This window comes from Anabrus simplex, chromosome 3, assembly GCF_040414725.1.
Source record: "Anabrus simplex isolate iqAnaSimp1 chromosome 3, ASM4041472v1, whole genome shotgun sequence".
Classification (NCBI taxonomy): Eukaryota; Metazoa; Arthropoda; class Insecta; order Orthoptera; family Tettigoniidae; genus Anabrus; species Anabrus simplex.
In genome coordinates, this window is record NC_090267.1 from 223,856,152 (window position 1) to 223,879,604 (window position 23,453).

General features: G+C 37.3%; 1 protein-coding gene across 6 annotated transcripts in view; it reads right to left on the minus strand.

Moving 5' to 3' along the window:
- The window catches only part of 5PtaseI (inositol polyphosphate-5-phosphatase A), a 589,076-nt gene that overhangs the window by 431,503 nt on the left and 134,120 nt on the right, over positions 1-23,453 (minus strand). The gene's annotated exons all lie outside the window — the stretch shown is intronic.

Below are 23,453 nucleotides of genomic sequence, written 5' to 3' on the forward strand. Positions count from 1 at the left end.
CACACCGATGTCTTCACATCACATTCGATGCTACAGAAGTCAACTGAAATAATAAGCGAAAGTTTCAACCCGCAACATTTTCCTAATTAGCAATTACCCATATAACTAGCAATTACCCACTAATAACTGTCACCATTGTCGCCGTTCAAACGCACGGAATACCCATGAATCTCCATCCACACTGACCAGTCTCCGTACCGACCTCGGCGCTGCAACTGAAAAACTTCCAGCTTGATGCCTATAAAACCTCATTTGGCTATGAAATATTTCCCTACCCCCGGTGATTTTAACTAAAATAAACTGCTCTACATATTTCTGAAATGTCAATACTAATTCCTTCTTCCAACCTCTAAAACATCAGGACGCACTTGGTACTGAAATAAATTTTTATCCTTGCACACCAGCTGCTCTTGTGTAATTATGTATATAATTGTAAATTCTCAACTATTCAATTAGATAATGTAATTACTATATAGTTACCAACTATTGACATTAGTTTTTATTACAAACATTTACGCTGAATGTTATAATGTAAATATTTTTAAAACTTTATCTCAACTGTTCAATTGAACAATGTAAATACTGTATAGTTACCAACCTTTGACAATTTTTGGTTACAAACATTGACGCCGAACACTACACCTTTTCTCCCTTAATTGTTATAATGTAAATATTTTTAAACTTTTTATTTTCCTATGATTGCGTCAACTGTTTCTCCAGAGCACCACTGCCGGACTCTACTATGTTAATTTTAGGCATTGGTGCTGACTTTTCATCTATAAACCTATATGTTCAACCATCACTTTTGTACATCTATTTCCCATACTAAATTTTTGTAATTGTATTAATAATATGTATTAATTTGTACATGTCAATTACTAACCAGTTACCTGATTTTTTACCTTGAGGTGATATTTTGACTGATGATGCCCTCAATGAAGGGCGAAACATGTCTCAAGTGGAATCAACAATAAATTCCTAATTTATAAAATTTATATGTATTGAATAGGTGGAAAAAACTAACCTTTTAGCATCCTACATTCAGTATCTTCAATACGGTATTAGATGTGCCGACCAGCTACGCATTGTGTTAGCTCCCTCTCGTATGAGCATGTCTTTTCCACAGGTTACTAAAACCGCACCTTCTCTTTCTTCAAAGCCATGTAATTCTCGTGCATGTTTTAGCTGTGGCTCCACTGAACATTTCCAGCGGAATCGTCCTCAGATTATGCCCTTAGGCAATTCAAAACCTGACGTGGGTTGTTCCACTGAATATATCCAGAGGAATTGTCCTAAGATTGAGCCCTTAACCAATTCAAAACCTGATGTGTGTAGAGTCTCTTCCACCAATAATTCTTGTTGATTCTGTGGGTCAAATAAGCACTTCTCTAGACAGTGCCCTCACAATTTTTCCAGGTCTGGGCATTCTGTCAATGGTAATTCTAGATGACTAACCACCGATTCTTGTGGTAAACCTCAAACTGTAACTTCATGTTTTGTCTGTTGTAACTGCATACTAAAGGATGATTCACCAAATTCTGTGGCTGATAGTAGGTCCCAGTCTGAACCTAGTGTCAATTTCCTACAATCTTGCAGCATTTCTGCTATCCCTCCTTGTAAATTACCGTACATATGCTTAGAGGTAAATAATGAAACTGTCTCTGGATTGATAGATTCAGGAAGTAGCGTCACGATGAGGGAGATCTGGTATAACTCAATGAAAACTATTTGCAAGTTCCTTCCATTGAAATTTGTATCTTTAACCTGCCATACTGCTAATTCTAACTCTTTAAGTATAATAGGATCTCTAGATGTCAAGATCAGAATCCGTGATTTCACGTGGAAAATGGCAGTGCTACTTGGGAAAATTAATCTTCTTCTGTCATTTTGGGTGCAAATTTCATTGCCAAAACTGGTTAGATTTTAGACCTTCAGTTCTGAGACCTGAGCAGAGTCCATTTTTAATGAATGTTTACTGTATGATGTGGAATGTTGTGGTAGAATATTTTATTCATATTCCATTTACCTACCTAGCCTGTATGGTGTAGATGATTATTGTGGAATGTTTTGTTTGTATTCCCTTTGTCTACTTAATTAACTACTACAGTAGAAGTCCGTTATAGCGAGAATTCATAACAGCGAAAAATTTACTCGCTATAATGGATTGTCGTTATATCCGATTTTTGTATAAAAGTCGAGAAACCCTTCATGCACTTTAAAGTCAGTATGAAACGGCAATCAGTTTGTTCAAAACTTGCGTTTCCGCAGATGATATCCACACTACAACTTACTTGTTTTCTATTTTTCATAATCCGATACTATGTGAAAGTGTATGTTTAATTTCATTCTGAAAAAAATATAGTTCCGTATTCCTCCGAATCCAAGATTAACCCCACTTTTTCCTTCAAAAAATTTAAATCACGCTCAAAAAGAAGTTTGTAAAATCATAGAAGCCTACGCATTTTTAGACGCCGGACATTGACTTCGTCACGCCCAATTTCTCTTTTTTTTTTTTTTTTTTTGCGGCTGCAGAATTATTCTTTATTTCCGCGGGTTTAAGGACCATTAACTTAACATGGGCATAATACCGAAGAGAACTCGTTGAAAATTTTCCGGCAATACCTATTCCATGCGTCTCTACAATACAACGAACCATCAGGAAATTATTCTTGCTGTCTATAAAACTGTTACTTTTATGCAGCGTCAGATATAACCGGCTACCGCTACACGCACGTCTCGATTGTCGGGTGCGACCAAATTAAACGGCTAGCGATGTATAGGCCTAATCGCGAACGTTGAAAGTCAACGAACGAGTTTATTGCTCCACGGTATGGCCAACCACCCTTGCGTTTTTCGTGCACATACCTCACAATTTCATCATCGACTTCTTTAAAGCGTCCTTGTTGCAGACCACTGAATGCATTTTTTGTACAGTACCGGTACGTATTTTTTTTTCATTTTTTTGTCTTCAGGCTAACGCCAAATATTGGCTTTAGTTAGGCCTATGCCGTATTTTCTTGCGGTTGCACAATTATTCTACATTTCCGAGCGTTTAATAAACATAAACTTGGCATCATAATATCGACTAGAACCTGTTGAAAATTTGCCGGCAATACCTTTTCCACGTATCTTTACAATACGACTATCCATCACGAAAATATTCCTGCTGTCTATAAACCTTAATTTTACTAAGCGTCAAGTGCAAATAGACGCGTTATGACTCTGTCACTGAGTAGCCATGGCGTTTCTAAGAATTCGAAGGGTCGCATGTTTTGATGCCATTCTGCAGATTTGAGAAACACACAGGCACTGTAGACTGTACACTGTACAACCGGTAGCGATGTGTAGTAAAGAGGCGGTTGTTTATTGTCAATAAGTACTGTGCACGTGTGAAAAGAAGCAGCGTGGTTACCGCGGTAGTTGCCAGTGGTATCCATTAACTTACTGTTAGGCCGCGAATGCAACAACTCTTGAGTTTTCGCATGAGATTCTGAGAAAAAAAAGTCTTGGAGTCGGAGAAATACGGTATCACTGCAGAGATTTCTGTGGCAAACACCTGAGCTTTTTTCTTCAAACAGCGTCACCTAACCTAACCGTATATGTAGCCTATCATGAAAACATATTTGAAACGCATGTAGAGAAATAATCTCCTGTACATGTAAATAGCCGTAACTAGACGCGAGAAGATATGGAATCAGTGCCCCCATTCACAATGCAAACGTAACGTAACGTAACGTAAACTTAAAATTAACGTTAACTTAGAAGTTAGCGGCCATCTTATCTAATGGATCCATTCACAATGCGCCGACGTAAACTTAACTGCGAGTCCGTAAAATTAAGGGATTGCAAACTCCAAGCTCTTGCGGTTAATTTTACGTTAACTTTAAGAACCAGCCAATCAGAGCAGAGGTAAACATTGTGTGTTGTGCACGATATAATGACTTCTTTCGACGGAACAGTTGTAATTCTCTTTCAAAATAATCTTTGTGTATAGGCTATGTATGATAGAAGGAAAAAGAATTACAAATACGCTGTACCGAAAAATAATAGGTGGAAATTAATATCCTGTAGTAATGAAATCTGACAATAAATGGCGGGAGACAAGCTCGCAGCGCTGGCAAACGGACGAGCGAATATCCCTGTCATAAATAAAACAGTGTCCCTGTATATTTCTTAACATTATGACGGACTACTAGTTTACGAAAACGATATCATCCAAACAAATAGATCCAAATATCGCATCGGGGTGTGATAGATAGGGTCATAGATGTCGGTAAAGGAGACCTTTTACATTTCTTTTCATTACAAAAGTGGAAGCAAATCGTAAGAAAGGCAAACAGTTCAGGTTTCATCCGCATGTCCAAAACGAACTGATGAGGGTCATTTCTTACAGTAGATTACCGAAATCGCCCTGAGATAACCTTCTTTGATTCAAGGGATGAACCCATTTTCTGCACTGTTGTTTAGATCGCCTTTTCAGGTACCGTAGGCCTACACAGCTCCCAGGAGCAAAGCAATAGATGTTTGAAGTAATATGGATTCCGCTACCACGTTGTTTGATTCCATCGAGTTATTGAAATATAAAACTGCGAGATAACCCAAAACCTGACTTCCGTACTAAATAACATGGCAGTGTTTTGATTGGCTGCTGTGTACTCTTTACGTTAATGTTACGTTCCTCCATTGAGAATACCAAAAATTTTACGTTAATTTTACGGTTACGTTACGTCGTTAAGTTTACGGTTACGTTTGCATTGTGAATGGGGCCTAATGTACTCTACCATATCTTGAGGTGTATGACAAAATACAGTAGAGACAATACACGACACTTACGGATTTCGCCTTGCTAAAATGGGAGACAATTCGACGGTGGCGCTCCTAGTGACTTGACCTGAACAAATCGCGCTAAATTCAAATATCAATGGAAATGTATATACGGAAGTGGATAAATAAATCACGTGTAGAAATAAAGTGGTATTGAGATATTAACTTCGAAGTTACTAAAGCAATTCTGGATAAATGAATGAAGAATTATTTAAAAGGTTATTATTCAAAGACTGAAATTAGACACATAAACAAGATATGAAATGGGCTGCTGTGAAATGGCTTGATCTTTCATTTATGCGTTACTTTTTTAGCTTTAGCATTCCTGCCTGAGCTTTTACGGTTGGATTTGTCTTTTTTTCTTATTTAAAAAACATTGTATGATCACATTAAGACACTTGTCAATAAAAATATCGGCACATTCCTTACATGCATGATGCAATGAATTAACATTTAAAAGCTGGAGAATTTTCCTCCTAACATAAAGCCTACTAACAGAAAGAAAAACTATAAAATTCCGGCTTTAATCTGAGAAGATGGATTAAAGAAAGAAATGTATGAAAATGTTGTCGATAGTGATGCTTTGAGTAATATTTACGTACAATCAGAGTAATAATGTAACATACCCTTGGCTGTATAGTCGAGGATTTTTAAAGTCGCTGGCCTGGAAATGATCTGAACAGATCTTATAATTCTTATATAAGCGTAACGTCCTTTCTTTCTTGTACATCTTATCCAAATAACTTCTGTGAATTTCAAAACCCAGAGATCACACCTACAACACATCGGTATTGAAGGTTAACTGCTGCACTATACAATAAAATATGCGTATTACATTTTATGCCAGTTAAAATATGGGTCGAGCAGGTCAGATAATTATGAAGTACTATAAAAATCTCTGTCACTGGAAGAATATATATGCAAACACAATATTACTTACATGTTCTTGTCACGAGGGAACCTGAAGAACGACCGCGCATTTTTCTATACTTCGTAATTACTGCAGCTAAACACAGCACATACCGTTCCCCTCATGTTGAGAGGAGATATCAAGGAATGACACACGCTACTATTTAATTATGTCAGCTCACTGAAAACGCATAAATAACACCAAAAACTTCACACAAAAATACACGTGCTCTTATGAGAGTATCAGTACCGTTCAGGTCTATCCGCTAGAGTGAGATATCTCGCTCAGTGTCGCGTATTGTCTCGACTGTATTTGGTATGACGTTCTTACGTCATTTCCGTATATAGCGTTAAAATTACGATATCGTTTATTCTGTCTTTAATTTTACGAGTTAACAACTGCTATCGGCCACGTTATTTACGCATTTATTACGAAAACGTGTTTTTCTCTTTCATTTCGAATTTTATTTAGAGAACAGCAGTCGATGGGTATTACTAATCAACTCCAACATCGCCTTTGAATGTCAACGAGAGAGCTCGCAAATGCACAAAGTGAGAAAACTATACCGTACCGAAGATAATCGATCGCATTTTGTTGCAAACGTTTCAGTTTTCTTATTCAAACAGCATTACGTATCCTAACTTAACCGTACTAAACGTATGATGAAAACACATTTCAAGCGCCGGTAGAAAAATTATACCTTTTCTCGCTATAAATTTTCATAATAGCCTTTCCGTAATTTAACCAGACGCGACAAAATACAAACTAACGTATGAAATCAATTAAGCACTCTGCCATATCTCGAGGTGAATCCCATTCTTACTTAATTGCAGTATTTAGCCTCAAAATTAAGCGGTCGTTTAGTCAGCCTTAATTTTTAACGAGTTAACAACCGTTATCGGACACGTTATTTATGCATTTATTACGAAAATATGTTCTCTTTTATTTCGAATTTTCTTTACGGGACAGCTGTCGATGGACATTACTAATCGACTCCGACATCGCCTTCGAGTGCCGACGAGAGAAATCGCTAGTGCACATAGCGAGGAAACGATGCCGAAGGTAATCGATCGCATGCAATATCATCGCTGGGGTGCATAAATATCGGTAACGGAAAAAATCGGGTGCGCGTAATCGCTCGTATTAACGGATGCGCCAGTGATAGGGTTCTCGCTGTAACCGAAGGACGATACACAGTTTAATATAGGAATTTTGAAGGGACAGAAAAACGTCGTCGCTATAACGGAGTTCTCGTTATATGACGTACTCGCTATAGCGGACATCTACTGTAGATTGTAAATTATTGTTCTGTGATATCGGTGACATTCCAGAAAGGTTGTGACGCAGACTTTTGGAACAGGGTGTGTTGTCCCCTGTCGATTCTAGAAGCATATCCTTTCTAATTCTGGAAGATGGAAATTTTACAATTAGTGTCTGCCTATGTTCTACCTTTCTTTCCACATTCATTATGCCTAAGCAATAATGAGGTCAATTAATACATAATCGGGATCCCGATGTGTCAAGCTCTTGAGGGTGAGCTAATGGCTGATGCCGAATATATAGGACAAAACTTGTACCAATTACGAGAATAATAACGCATGAGTTCTAAGCTTAAGATATAACATATCTATTGAGTAGGTGGACTATTTTAAAATAAACTGAATATTTTAATATTATATTGAACTTCAGTATGGATCAATAATGAAATTTATTACTTGTAAGTGGTATATTCCGAGCTGTCAGTGGAGAGATATCGTAGAACAACATTAGTAGACAAGTAAGTTTGAGTGGTGTCCTTGAAAGTAGGGAAGATCACAATATAAAGTTAGGCTTAAAGAGGACAAATTGGGGCAAATATTTGTTTATATTGTAGGAAGGGGAGTTAGGGATTGGAATAACTTATCAGGGGAGATGTTCAATAAATTTCCAATTTCTTCACAATCATTCAAGAAAAAGCTAGGAAAACAACAGATAAGGGATCTGCCACCTGGACGACTGCCTTAAATGCAGATCATGATTGATTGATTGATTGATTGATTGATTTTGATTCGTCTGTTAGAGTGCTGTTTCTGATTCATTTGCAAATTTCCTGGCACCCTCCGACCTCATCGGAATACAGTACATAATCTAGTGAAAAACTTATACACCACCGGGTCCATTCTTAAAAAGAAAACATGCAGGAGACGAACTGTTTTAACAGAGGAAAAGCTTGATGATATAGGAGCTCTATTGGAATAAACTCCAACAAAATCTCTGTTGCATCTCACTGTACAAGCCAATGTGTCATAATATTCTGCCCACAAAGCAACAATACTGTTTGAAGCCTAACCGTACAAAACCACTACTGCCCAACATTTAAGAGGATCTGAAAGTTTCCCTAATGTGCAGTACTGTAACTGGTTGCTTTACTGGAGTGCAGAAAAACTCCACCAGCTGTATGTCCGTCCACTTCATAATGGAAAAATAGGAGTTTGGTGCACAATAACTGCTTGCAGAATTATATGGCCTATATTTATCCATGAAGCAATAAATGCTGTCCGATATATAGACCTCATTTTCAGGTCATTCTTTCAAGAGCAGACTGAAGACAAAAGAAGTAATGGTTACTTCATGCAAGGTAATGCGACAGCACACACTGCTGATTGGTCTATTGAGATAATACAGGAAGTTTTCGAAGATTGTGTGGTTAATTGTGCAACGGTTCAAATCCCGTTACAAGGTTATATTTGTATTATTATTATTATTATTATTATTATTATTATTATTTTATCTGTGACATTATTATTGGCAATGGTTGGCTAAAGTTGTGTGTGAATGGTGCTCCGGTAAATGCGAGTTATTTTATAAAGAGAATGTAAGTTCAGTGACTAGAACCTGGACCCACAGATTCTGTAAGGCTTCGGCCACAGTGCAGGCGGCGAGCGGAGCGTTGCGTTGTGTGGCGGCAAAGATGAGACTCAAACCTGCGTTAGCAAATGCATGTGGCCATAGTGCCAGCGGCGCGTCATTTTGGAGGGGAAGTTGGCTCAAGGACAACGCTGCCTGCCGCCAGCCGCTCACTCCTGTTTGAGATTTCAGCGGCGCCGCTCGCAATGACTGTTCGTGAGTTAACAGGAGAGGAGATGAAAGTGTTAATTTCTGAAGTTCAAACCTGAACTTTCCTATGGAACGACAGAGAGAACAACTTCGAAAACCTAACAGCGACAAGGGAAGCCTGGAAAGAGATTGGAACGATCTTAAATGTACGAGATAAATTCAGTTAAAAATCAATCACGGTTATGGACATAAACAATATTGCCTTTAACGCATCATATAATAATAATAATAATAATAATAATAATAATAATAATAATAATAATAATAATAATAATATTATTTTACGTCCTATTGTTATTGTTTAATTAATATTATTATTATTTGTGATATATTGCCAATATGGAAACTTCTGTTCGTCATTACATCTGACTTTTATGGGTCTCTGAAAGTTGGTGAATTGCTTCTGCAGTTGCGCTTTACGTTTTAGAAAGAAGTCAAAAGTTTGAATGGACATAGAAGTATATTTGAAAAATCTTAGCAGGAAATCAATTCAGTTCTCTATATAAATGATAAAATTCCGCATGCATTTCACATTATTTTTTTTACCTACTAGATGATTACGAAATTCTCTCCTAGTCCTGCGTCGAATTCTTCAGTTCAGATTTTAAAAATTCTAAAAGCAGAGACAAACGAGAAACCTTTGAAACTGCCATTATCTAATCACCTCGTGCAGGGGAGACACCGCGCCGCTTACTGACTCTCGCTAGATGTCCACACAGGCGCTCTCTCCTCCCCACTCTTCAACTTTTCGACAGCGGCAACGCTCCGCTCGCCGCCTGCACTGTGGCCGAAGCCTAAGTGTTATGGATGCTATGGAACTATAAATATTGGAACTAATCCTCTCTAAGAGTTACAAATGTGATCATTATTGTAAGGGTTAAGGCCAAGTGTATGGAAACAAAAGCATCAAGGTAGTTTAATGTGCTTTTGAAGGGTCGCGACACTTTTATATATTGTCTTTGGTTTCGATTCAATATATAGAGTCAAGGTAACTTGAACGTGTGGTACCAGGGTCAAAACACACTACTCACATCACATCACTTGCCTATCGGTTAATATTACATTAAGGAATAGATATTAGTACCTGTGCGAAGTGTGGGAAAGCAGTACCTAGGCAGGACATAGCATCTAAAATTGAGTGTAACACCTACAGGTGTGAACCTTAATGATCAACTAAAATTGAGTGTAACACCTACAGGTGTGAACCTTAATGATCAAGATGGAATATTTGTGTAACACCTACAGGTGTGAACCTTAATGATCAACTAAAATTGAGTGTAACACCTACAGGTGTGAACCTTAATGATCAAGATGGAATATTTGAAGTCCCAGGATCAGACATGGAGGTGTGACCAGTGCAACTCACAGCAGCGTAGGAGCATGCAAGAAGAAGCACAGTCACTTGCGTCGGCACCATCAGTTGGGGACAATTATAAAATGCTGTGAATTTTAACCGAAGAAAACAGCTAGTGAAATAGAAAAACAGTTAGGCAAGTCCACTGATGTGTGTCATGAAAGGCTGGACGAGCATAAACAAATTCTAGAAAATCAGCAGGCAATAATTGAAGGGTTGGTTGGAAGAAGGGCGTAACTCAAATTACGGCCCTTATCCATAAAATGACTCTATATGCACTCTGGTGGTGTCTGCAGGAACCAGTGAAAGCGGCTTTACGCTAGCTCCCATAGATGGCAGTGGAGAGTCATTTCTCATACATTGCTGAGTTGCGGCTGTCTTCCAGATCGCGGCTGTCTTGGGCAAGACGGGTGTAGGTAATCACAATGGCTGCTGTGTCACTACACGCAAGTTCCGATGAAAGTGAATGCAACTGTTCTGCCGAAGGAAATAGTAGTGAAAATTATTTATATGATAAGAAAACGAAGAACAAGGGTAGAAAACGAAAACGTTTTAAGAAATTGTGAAAGAAAGAGATCATTAAGCACCGACAAAATTCTGGGAGAGCATATACAAGTACTTCAGGAAAAATGGTGAGTATAATAGCCTACCTGTTAATATTGCACTGGCGAATGAATTGAGGGTACTACTAATGCAGGCTTATACTGTAATATACCGTACATTAGATCTAGGTAGGCACTTAAATACTATGTCTAACTAATATTTTCCTGCAGGTTAACAAGAAAACATTTAAACCTGTTGAACAATGCTGCATGAAGAGATGCTATGAGATGTCTGCTGAAGACCTGGAAGTCCTTCATGGAGGTTTTGGGGAAGTGGAAGCAAAGAACAACAGGATACACTTCTTATGGGATACATGGAGAAGAGGAACATCAAGCAATGTCGAACGAGTGTAACAACAAAGAATCGAGATTCTTGGGCAGGTGGTGGTGGTGATTATTGTTTTAAGAGGAAGTACAACTGGGCAACCATCCTCTATATAACACTAATCAGAGGGAAAATATGGAAGGGGTCCGACACTTTGAAAAATGAAGATATCGGCCATAGGAAGACAAGGGCCACGAAGGGCATGAAAATGAAAGACTCCCTAGCCCTTGCAAACCTAATAGCGTTGGGGTCTGAAAAGAAGAAGAGTTGACCAAGGGAGGTCGGATAGGATAGATGAAAGTGAGGAGCCTGGCACAAGTAAGTGGAAGCAATGCCAGGACTCAGCTGAGGGCCCCGTGGTTGCCAACCCACGCTCCAAATTTGAGAGCCCCTGAGGACCTGTTCTTGGGCATACAGTATCAAAACTAATAAGGGTATTAATCTTGTAAGTCCTTTATTCCATCACTGTTTTTCATATCTGATAAACATCTCAGAACTGTGCAAGGTAAAATGAAGGTGGGGGGTATCATAATGAAAGACATGAGGGGTACACATGCCAACAGGCCTCACAAGATTCCAGATAATGTATATGATATGATATTGGAACACCTAAACCTCATACCTAGTATTACTTCACATTATACAGGTTCTTAGAGGAAATATTTTGATAATCCGTATCTAACTGTAAAATTGCTTTTCCAGTCATTTCAGCAATATTATTTTGAAAAAACTAAGACTTTTGTGCTGAATGCAAAATTTAGATAAGGACCAAAATGACCCATGTAAGAATGACTTCACAAAAAGAGATTTGAGACCTATAAATGCATCAAAACTACAATAATGAATGAATGTAAAACAGGTCCATCATTATTAGTGTGTGAATTTGATTATGCACAAAATTTGCCTCTGCCTAAACTAACTGTAACATCACAGTCTTACAAGCGTTTGATTTGGATGTACATATTTAACATTCATTGTCATAATGACTCCAATAGTGCTTTTTACTGGTTTATTGAACACACTTCAAAGAAAGATCCCAACACAGTTGCATCATTTGTTTATCACTTTCTGGCTAGCTACATGGAAAACCAAAGTATAACGAAGTTGGTATTCTTTCCAGATTCATGCGGTAGGCAAAATAAAAATAAGACATTTGTAAAATTTTGCTCCTGGCTTGCATGTAAGTCCCAGGTAGAGGTTGAACATATATTTCCTGTGCGGGGTCAATGTGACAGAAATTTTGGACTTTATGGTTCACTCCTTAAATGTGTTGAAGAAATACATACGGTAGTGCAGATGGCTATGTAATAGATGGTTCAGACATAATACAAGATTGGGATTCCTACCTAACACCTCTCACATTTCCCATGCCAAAAGCAAAAGGCTTCAGTTTTTCTATCCAAAAATATTGTATTATTATGTTTTATGCGAATGGAAACATCACAGCTTCAACAACATACAATAAAATAGGTAGCTCTGATTTCATTCTTTTAAAATCCACGGTATTGGTTATCAAGAGTGAACCAGTTCTTCGAAGGGTAAAGATAGTGGGTATAAAACCTGCGAAAGTTCAAGATGTGCAAGAGCTCCTGAAATACGTGAATGATAATGCAAAATGTTGGTTTCATAACATTTTTAAGGAATTCGACACCCATAGTATGGTATCTACAAATGATTCAGCAGACAGTGATGAGTGACTGCTGACCTAGAATGTTGTTGTAGGCAGGTTTAACAAATATATCTGCCACGAATATTTCATGTTTGTGAATATTTAATCTATTTCTTGCATTGCAGGTTTCTAGTAAACATAATGTACATATGTTTTATAAAAATGCTTGTCATCTTAGTAAGTATTATGAAGTATTGTACCTCCATAAGAAATACTGTACATACAGTCAATTTGCAAATTTGGTTTTTTTCAACGACCTTCTATGGAAGAAGGACGTAATTAAAAAAATCTTAAGGCTCTGGTCTTGTGAGTTATTGAAACATTGCCCATAAAACTCACTGTAATCATATGAGGAAGTGTATCTCTAAGACATGCGTGAATATTGTTACATTCCAGTAACAGATAAAAGGTATAGGTAGTTTTCGTTGATTATCTCAAAACTAAGATTTTTTAATTACGCCCTTCTTCCACCCAACCATTCAATTAACAGACAGCAAAATGTTATTGATAACTTATTATCTGAAAACAATCGGCTTGCAAAAGCATTCAGTGAACTTAAAATCAAGTGCGATGACGAGCAATATTCTAGGATTAACACACTTGAGATATACAGTGTTCCGGAAGTACCGAATGAAAATGTCTGTCAGACTGTCTTCAGTGTCGCCAAGGCGCTAGATGTAGAAATAAAAGACGATATGATTGATGCATGTCATAGGCTGAAAAAAGTTAATAATCGTCCAACTCATGGCATTATTGTAAAATTTGTTAGAGCTGTTACAAGGAACAGATCTTACAATCTTAGAAAAACGTAAGATCAAAAGGAATTTGTCCACAACTCATCTTGGTCTTTCCGTCCCGAGTCCCATATATATTAATCAGTCTTTAGCTCTTAATAGGTGAATTTTATTTGCTAAAGCTAAACAATTGCAACGTGATAGGGAATATAAGTATCTGTGGGTGAACAGGTGTGGCAAAATTTTGATGAGAAAGACTGATGGAAGTCAAGTGTATGCTATTCGTTGTGAGGGAGATTTGGATAAATTGTAATTTTTTCATCGTAATGTTGTTAACTTTGATTTTTCATGAGCCATGATACTGAGTTTTTCATTTATTATAAAAATGAAAGAAGACTTACAACTAAGGTTGATATATTTATCCAAAATCTCCTCTGCTTTTCATAAGATATTGTACTGACTGAGACTTCCTTCTATCAAATAGCATATATCAGGGCCTCTCAGGGTGCATGCACTGCGCACGGTGCAAAAGAAGACTTCTCTTGGTTGCCCAGAGTGCAGACCCCCACTCCTCGATTTGGAGCAATAGCACTGTCTCTCTCTTTCCCCACACCTGTCTCGCTCGCTCCCCCGTCTCGCTCTTCCTCACTTGCTACGTAGCGCTCCAAATCCGAGCTGAGTTAAGCCTAGCTTAGCCGAGTAGCCCAGAGACAAAGCGTTGGTCCGAGCCGAGTGGAACCGATGCACAGTGCACAGAGCTCTTGCGCCTCGATTTGCACATGCGAGATTTTGGGCGTTTGAGAGGCCCTGGCATATACGATAATGAATTATTTGACAGTAGATACACTGCCGAGCAAAAAAAAAACAAACTCAACTCTTCAGAATTTTCAAAGATAGTGATTTATTTTATTAAAATCAATAACTAACTTGTGTGGATTGCTGTTATCTTTATCACTATCATTTAACACACTACTAATGAAATATCCAGAGCAATTTTCATTGAGAGAAATGAGATTTTACAGCAAATTATTCACAAGGATGCAGAAACTGCTAAAATCACCCTTGTGTGTATCAAAATTTAATAGTGTTCAAGGACAGTCAATTTTAATTTCCTTTCACTCAAAAGTTACGGTTATTATTGCACTGCATTTCTGCACTATAACATACGCTTTCAGAAAGGTGTGTTGCCACCTCTGGTGCGAATCACAGCTTCCATCCTTTGAGGCATACTCCTGATGAGTGCCGCAATGTCCCCTTGAGGAATGAGCTCCCATTCTTCTTGAAGGACTTCCTGCAGCTCCTGCATAGTCTCTGGACAATGACTACGTACCTCTCTTCCCAAAACGTCCCATAGATGCTCATTCGGGTTGAGATCCAGACTGCGTGCAGGCCATTGCATCTGTTGGATCCCTACTTCCTCAAGGTACTGAAGGACACATCTTGCAACATGAGGGCGCGCATTGTCCTGCATCAGCACAAAATTGTCACCAATGAAAGGTGCAAAAGGCACAACATGTTCTTCAAGGATTTCTTCAATGTAGCGACAGGCCATAAGTGACCTGCTTTTCACGACGATGAGTTCTGTTTGAGCAGCCAAGGATATGCCTCCCCACACCATTACAGAACCACCATTGAAAGGTATCTATGAAAAGAAGTTGCATTGAGAATACCGTTCTCCTCGTCTCCTCCACACACTTTCTTGTCCATGTGGGAATCTGAGGCAAAACCGAGATTCATCCACGAAGAGAACTGTCCCACACTGTTCATCAACCCAATCTCGATGATCTCTCACGAAACGTAAGCGATTCTGTTGATGCTGACGTGTAAGATCTGGGCCATTACCAGGTCTTCTGGAGTAGAGTTGAGCATCACGTAACCTCCTCCTCACTGTCTACTCACTGACATTCACACCTCATACCTGTTCAAGCCTACTTCTGGCTTGAACCGTAGTACTATGCCAGTCACGCAGAATTTGTAGCCGCAAGAACTGGTCATCCCTCGCAGAAGTTGACCTTCTCCTACCATATCCTGGCCTGCGAGTGTATGAAACCATTTCCCGATACCTCTGAATAGTACGTGAAATGGTTGATGGAGCGCAGTGTAACAACGCAGCCATGTAACGCAAGCTGCGTCCATCCTCTACTAACACTACTGCCCTGGCGGCATCTTCTGAGCTCAGCGGCATCTTCACCCAGTAGCGCTCTGCTGTAAGTAGCGTTAGTGCTGTCTAATAGTGATTAGAAAGTCAGAGAATTTACTCCAACACACTTGGAGGTAGCAATGAAGGTATGGAATAAAAGATGTGCATTCTTGTGATAGGCGGTAACTTTCACCTGCAGAGCACTGTACCTTTGGGATGGTCTATTGTTCGCTATTATTGCCTATTGTTGGGTTAATTCCATTCAACAATCTTTGATAACATTTCCTAAGATCCAGTACATAGTAAAAAGTTTCATAGGAGTGTACGAGGAATGTTAGAATTTATATTTTATCACAGTTTCTCAAATATCTTGAGGTGTTGCATGTTTTTTGCTCGGCAGTGTATTTAGTGCTCAGATATGACAGAGATCCTTTAGTAACCGGTAAGGAGCGAGGTGGGGGAGTTTTGATTGCCATCAAAAATAGTTTTAAGGCGAAACTATTATCCAAGTACTCTAAACAGCATTGTAAATCACTTACTATTTGCATCTCTGTAGTGACCAAGTCCTTGCCTTAACATCATATCTGGAGATTGGTTTTGAGAAGAAATTTTAAAATGTTTCTGTCTTCCTTGATCTGTCAGCGGCCTATGATACTGTCTGGAGAGAGGGTCTCCTCCTGAAGCTCATCAAGATTGTACCTTGTCTTTAGGTGATTACTCTCATTGATAATGTATTGAGGAATCGATTATTCCAGGTATTCTCTGAAAATTCCAGGAGTAGATTTCACAAATTGAATAATGGCTTACCGCAGGGTTCAGTCTTAGCCCCTATACTGTTCAATTTGTACATCCATGATATCCCAGAAACTACAGCTCGGAAATTCATTTATGCCGACAATATAAACCTAACAGTACAGAGATCTACTTTCAAGGAGGCTGAGGATATACTGTCTGAAGATCTATGGGTGATGGATGAATACTTCAGGAAGTGGAGACTTCAGCCAAGTCCTTCGAAGACGGAAGTAGCCGCGTTCCATCTCAACAACTTAGAGGCTCCTTATCAACCTAGGATACGTTTTTTTGTTGTTTTTTTTTTGCTAGGGGCTTTACGTCGCACCGACACCGATAGGTCTTATGGCGATAGGATACGGTTCAGGAATCAACTTTTGAAATACAATAGTACACCAAAATACCTAGGTGTAACATTAGACAGACCACTGACATACAGAAGTCACATAGAAAAAACAGTCGCCAAACTTAAGACTCGGAATAACCTGCTGAGCAAGTTTGCTGGAACTTCATGGGGAGCTGACGCCAATACTTTGCGAACTACCGCCTTGGCCATGGTGTATTCTACAGCTGAGTATTGTGCCGGAATATGGTTAAATAGCTCTCACTGCAATCTAATTGATATCCAACTTCGCCAGGCTATGCGTATTGTATCCGGCACGCTGTACTCAACTCCAGTGCAATGGTTACCTGTCCTTTGCAACATCTCTCCCCCTCATATAAAGAGACAACAAGCACTTAATAGCTTATGGTGCAGAATAGTGAAGAATGAGGCCCTTCCTATACACCAGGATATAAAGCAGCACACTACAACTAGGCTGAAATCAAGAAAACCAGCGTGGAAGACAGCTTTGGACCTCTCATGTCTTCAAATCAAATCAAAATCTCTTTATTTGCAAATGAGGTGTCTACCTCGGTGGCAAATGGTACACTAAAATACATTGTCAAGCACTAAATATTAAATTAACAAGAGAAGAAAATTTTTCCTATAATACAATATTATACAATTTACGCTAACAATGTTTTCTATTAAACACACAGCTCATCCTTAATAAATTTATATTGTTTACAAAATTCTACTTATAATATCTCCTGTACTACTTCGGTTCAATCCCAGGAATGCCTGGAGAGAAGAGTGGAGGATGTCATCACCCAGTGGCTTATGTGATATCTCCGACCCCAGCATGAAACTGGCTGGCTTTAGTCTGCCCCGTGCTGTTTGGTCAACCCTGAACAGGATCCGATGTTGTGTCGGTAGGACTAGCGCAGCCTTACATCTGTGGGGATGGGTAGATTGTCCCTGCTGTGACTGTGGTGCTCGAGTGCAGTCTATCAAGCACATAGTTCAAGAGTGCCCCCTACGTGCATTTCCTGGCTCTGTGGAGGAATTTTTTGAAGTAACACCAGAAGTGATTACATGGATAAAAAATTTGGACATTAAAATATAAAAGTGAAGTCCTGATGCTGTCACCAACTTGTATATTTGTATATTTTGTATTATATTCATATATTTTGATTGTCATGTACACATCATATGCTAATAATAATAATAATAATAATAATAATAATAATAATAATAATAATAATAATAATAGGAAGTTATTTATAAAAGTTGTTAACATTACTCCAGCATTATCTTTAATAGTTTATCAGGACTACTTTGGTTATTTAGAAAGTACTGACAATCTTATGATATCTGACTGCGTTATCGTGGGTGATTTCAATCTTCCTGAAATTAATGGTACTGGTTATTAATTTACAGAAGGAACTGTGACTGGAAAAAGATTGGGTCAACTGATATCATATTTAGGTTAAACGACGTACAATAATATTCTTAATTACAATTCTAGGACACTGGATCTTGTACTGGCCAATTTCATAGTTGACGTGAAACATGAGGAATTTGCTCTTGAGTCTGAAGATTTACATCATCCACCCCACTCTGTTTATCATTACCTCCAGTAAAGAGGGGTTCATTACGAAAAAATACAAATTGAGAATACTATGATTTCAAGAAAGCAAATTTTCTACAACTGGATTACGAGTTAAGAGATATTGATTGGAACCCGTTGTATATGTATCAGAATGAGAATGAGGCTGTAGATTTCCTTTACTTGTCAATACACAGATGCTTCGATAATTGCATACCTAAGGGCCAAGTCATTAAAAAATAAAAATTTTCAGTCTGGTTTAATCACAATATCGTTCAGATAATCAAAAAGAAAAAGAAGTGTGCCAAAACGAAGAAATTCTCCAGGTACTATGACAAACGATTCAAACAGCTCAGATCTGAATTGAAAGTAAAAATAAATTCCGCATATCGAGATTATATCATTAAATTAGAGGTTACTTTAAAATGTCATATTACACACTTCTGGAGGCACATTAAAAATAAGCGACTCGCGAGATCAAGAGGAACTTCGTTTGAGTATAATGGTGAGAGCTATGAGGGCGGTAATGTTGTTCATGGCTTTGCTCAATATTTTTCATCAGTTTATGTCAGATCAGACTTTAATTATATATTGGATAATTTGGCTTTGGATAACATTCCTGTATTTCCCCTCTGTTGATATATTACATTTCAGTAAGATATCTGATGAAGAGGTGAAAAAGGCTATCAATGGTAAACTAAAGCCTAAAAGATCGAGTGGTCCTGTTAGCATACCTCCATATATAATTAGGGCTTGTGCTAATTTATTGGCTAATCAATTAACTTTCATTTCTAATCTTTCTATTCACACTTCATCCTTTCCTGAGAAATGGAAAGTCGCTAAATTCACACCCATTTTTAAGACAGACACTTTTGTAACGATATCTAATTATCGTCCAGTATGCATTATCAACGCTGTAGCTAAACATATATTGCACCATAAGATTTATAACCATGTTAAGATTGCTCCATCTGAATTTCAACATGGATTTGTACCCAACAGGTAAGTTATCACCAATCTTTTGGGCTATACTCAAAATCTGTATGGTCCATTAATATCAATGGAAAGTCTGATGTTGTTTATATGGATTTCAAAAAAGCATTTGATAAAGTTGACCATAGAATTTTAATTATAAAAATGTATTTAGTTTTTGTAAACAGTTGTTGCAGTTAATGTGTTCATATTTAAAAAATCGACAGCAGTTTGTTTAACAATGGAATTTCAAATAATTTTATCAATCCTTCTGGTGTTCTGCAAGGTTCAAATCTTGGACTTCTCTTGTTTATAATTCTAATTAATGATTTACCAGACAATATTTGCCACTCTAACTGTTTACTTTTTGCTGATGATTTGAAACTTTAGAAATACATTAGTGACCACCAAGACCGGGACGAGTTGCAAAAGGATATTAATAATGTCATTTCTTGGTGTGATATTAATAATTTGTCTTTGAATGTTAGTAAACGAAAATACACGACATTTACCAGGAGGAAGGAATTTGAAGTCTCAGCCTATCATATACAGGGGGAAAAATTGGATGGGGTTTTAACGTTTAAGGACCTTGGAATAATTTTTGACGGTAAGCTAACATTCAACAGTCATATCAATACAATCACAAAGAATACTAACCGAATGCTAGGATTTTTTATAAGAACTTTGAGACCATTTACCCAGCACTCTGTACTGAATAAATTATATATTACCTTAGTACGGAGCATACTGGAATATTCTGTAATAATTTGGAGCCTGTATACAAAGCAACAGGTGAATGCTATTGAAATTGTACAAAACAAGTTCCTACGTTATCTTTATTTCAAAACTTTTAATACCTTTTGCCCTTTCGACACATCAACCCAGTTATTAAGGAATATATTTCAATTTCCTTCACTGAAAAACAGACGGTCCCTAATTTCTATACAAATACTAAGAAAAATTGTAATAGGACGATTTGATTCCTTGGACCTGTTAAAACGCATTTCATTCCATGTTCCGCAGACAAGATCACGTCAGCATCAATTATTTCACGTTCAAAGGTCAGAAACATTGCATCATTCAAATTCACCTTTCGGAAAAAAGGCAACGCTTTATAACACTGTAACAAAAGAGGTCTATGTATTCATCGAATTGGATAATGAATTAAATAAGAAACTAGAAGCCTGCCTTTACAATTAGTAAATTTTTGATAATTCCTTCTTTCTGGTATTCATCATATTTCCCAGTGTACTCATTCGAATTTTAAGTTTCTTTGTTTTTTGTATTGTCTTTTGCTTTGTATTACCATGCAATTTCTTAGTGAATTTTTCATTTCTTTCAAATTGTAAATGACATCACATATAATGTTAATTTTGTTCTATTTTGTTTTATTTTAACTTTGTTTTTGTTAAACCTTAACTACATACATACATACAGACTGTAACTGAATGTCAAGAAGGTACTTAATTGGGTGTAAAATCTGTGTACTTTCAAACAAACAAACAAACAAACAAACAAACAAACAAATAAATTATTGTATCTGTATTATTATTATTATTATTATTATTATTATTATTATTATTATTATTATTATTATTATTATTATTATTATTATTATTATTATTATTATTATTATTTAATTCAATTCTGTAATCTGATTTTGCTATGTATGTGTATATATGTATGTGTAGATTAACATTAAATGCATTAAATGTAAGAGTTGCTGCATAATATCAGATACAGATGTATTGTGTGAAATAACTGCGGACATTGCAACATTGTGCAATACTGCTACCGTAACTGTCGAGTCATCGCTCTGTCATTGAGTGCATTTAGCGATGAGCTCATTTTTAGGATATACCTACAGCCACCTTAGGCGTTTTCACAACAACCTGAAACAGGTTGAGTTGGGTGGGCGTGAAATCATTACTATTTTTGGAGAATGCGTAAGTGTGTCAACTAATGGCTATATAAGCTAGCTGTATATTATAGCGTCAGTCATATGGATGGAGAGACTTGCCAAGGAGTGTTGTGGTGAGATGGTAGTGAGGAGTCATTTGGATGAAGGAGTTGAATGGAGAGACTTGTCATGAAGTCAGTGGAAGACCGAGCCTTGCCATACAGAGTACTACTGAGATGGTAGTAGTCAGTCAGGGAGATGGATAAGCAACAGTCACATGGGTACTTAGTAGTCAGTCACCATATGGATTAAATGTTCAGAGTGTGTCTCATATATCTGATCGGTCGAGTTTTTGTGTCGGTGCGGTGACTGCTAAATATTGAGTTGTCGCAATTCAGAGTAACAGTTATCAGTGAATTACTTGTAAAGTTGATTGTGAAGTGTGAATCTAATTTCAAGCCATGCTATATCTTGTCAGTGAAACAAAAAGACGACATCACCAAATTAGGCTTGAGATACCTACAGGATAACAATTCAAAGGAAAACGTCGTAATACCACTCAAAGTGTTGAAGGTACTGTTCGTGAACTAGCGAGGGATAAATTTCTTGTACAATTTTTAAATGTCCGGTCAATAGGATTTCAAATTTAATGCCTAGTTTCTTTCAGTTGTAATGTCATTTTATATTCTCATCTGTTATATCAGAGCAAGTCTTACTATTTTTTGACACACCGTAATTTAAATAATAAATTTTGTTCTATATCAAATTAATTTATTGTTTTATTTCAATGGTAGAATTAGATAACCTCAAATTTAATGGGGAAACCGAACGCCAATATCCTTTTCCCAGAACCTGTATCGTATGTTGTCTAAGTAAGCTTATTACGCCACATCCTAGAGATATTCAAGACTCTCATTCTATTATTGTTGCACTGAGTTGTAGCTGGCGCCCATCAAATATTATATGTGTACGTAATCAGGTAAAGACTAAGTGTGAGTACATCGTCCGATGATTATTTTATTTAATTAATATTTCATGAATAATATTTTAATTTTTTTCATTATAATTCAGATTTATATTTTATACAAGTGAGGGGTAGTTGCAAAGTTCCTGCTAGATCTCCTGATTTAAATCCCTATGATTATTACCTGTGGGGGATACTGAAGGGAAAAGTGTATGTGAATAACCCTCACACAAGAAAAACCAAAAAGAGAACACTGTACAAGTTATTTCGAACATCACACGAGCCAAGATTCGTTGATTATCTGCAAACCTGTTTACAAGGTGTCAGGCATGTTCAACAGCTGAGGGACAACATTTTGAGAATCAAATATAATGCAAGGTTTTAGACAAATAGTTTTACTAGAAATAGCTTTCTATAAATGTGCATAGCCACGATGTAGTGGAGAGGAAAGATGCACGGTTATACTAGCTAGCGACTGAGTGTCACTGCGTCAGTCATAACGTACTCCGAGTGGTGCTGCGACCAAAGATAGAAAAAAGACCTGATATAAATACATATATTAGTACATGTTTTGGTCTAGGTGACAGTGGAGGATTACTAAAATCATAATTTATCTCACTTGTTAATAATATCAAATCACAACTCAGTGACAAGTTTACACAATGTAAGCAATTTGTGCATATGTGCGCATGATTTAAAGTGATTTGACAGAATCACAGGATATTCTTGTAGAACAAAACATATCATTCTTTGTTATTAGTGTGTGTTATTTTATAGGTATAGTGTAAATATGTGTTATAAATTAGTATTTCCACCAAAAGCTTTAATGTTACATTAACTGAGCAGGTGAAAAGTATGGCTTCCTTCTTAACAAATGATAAAGTAGAAGGCATTACACACACAACAAGGATTGCTGAAATTTAGTTCAAGTATGCAGGATTATCAATGGGCAACCAGTAGAATAATAGCTCAGTCTGTAAAACAGATGAATAGTGTCAGATACTGTACTTGTATTTGAGGTTTGAATCCCAGTCTTTATCATGTTTGTGTGTTCAATGTTGTTGTTATGTTTGGCATTATTAGCCGTTGTAAGATGCCATAAAACAGTCCGCCAACTGACACCTAACAGAATAAGAATATCTCACTGTAGTGCATTAACGACTGCTGATAATATTTTTACAGCAGCTGAAACATATATTTTCACGAGGAAACCGAACCACCCAGCAAGTTCGTGTGGTAACTC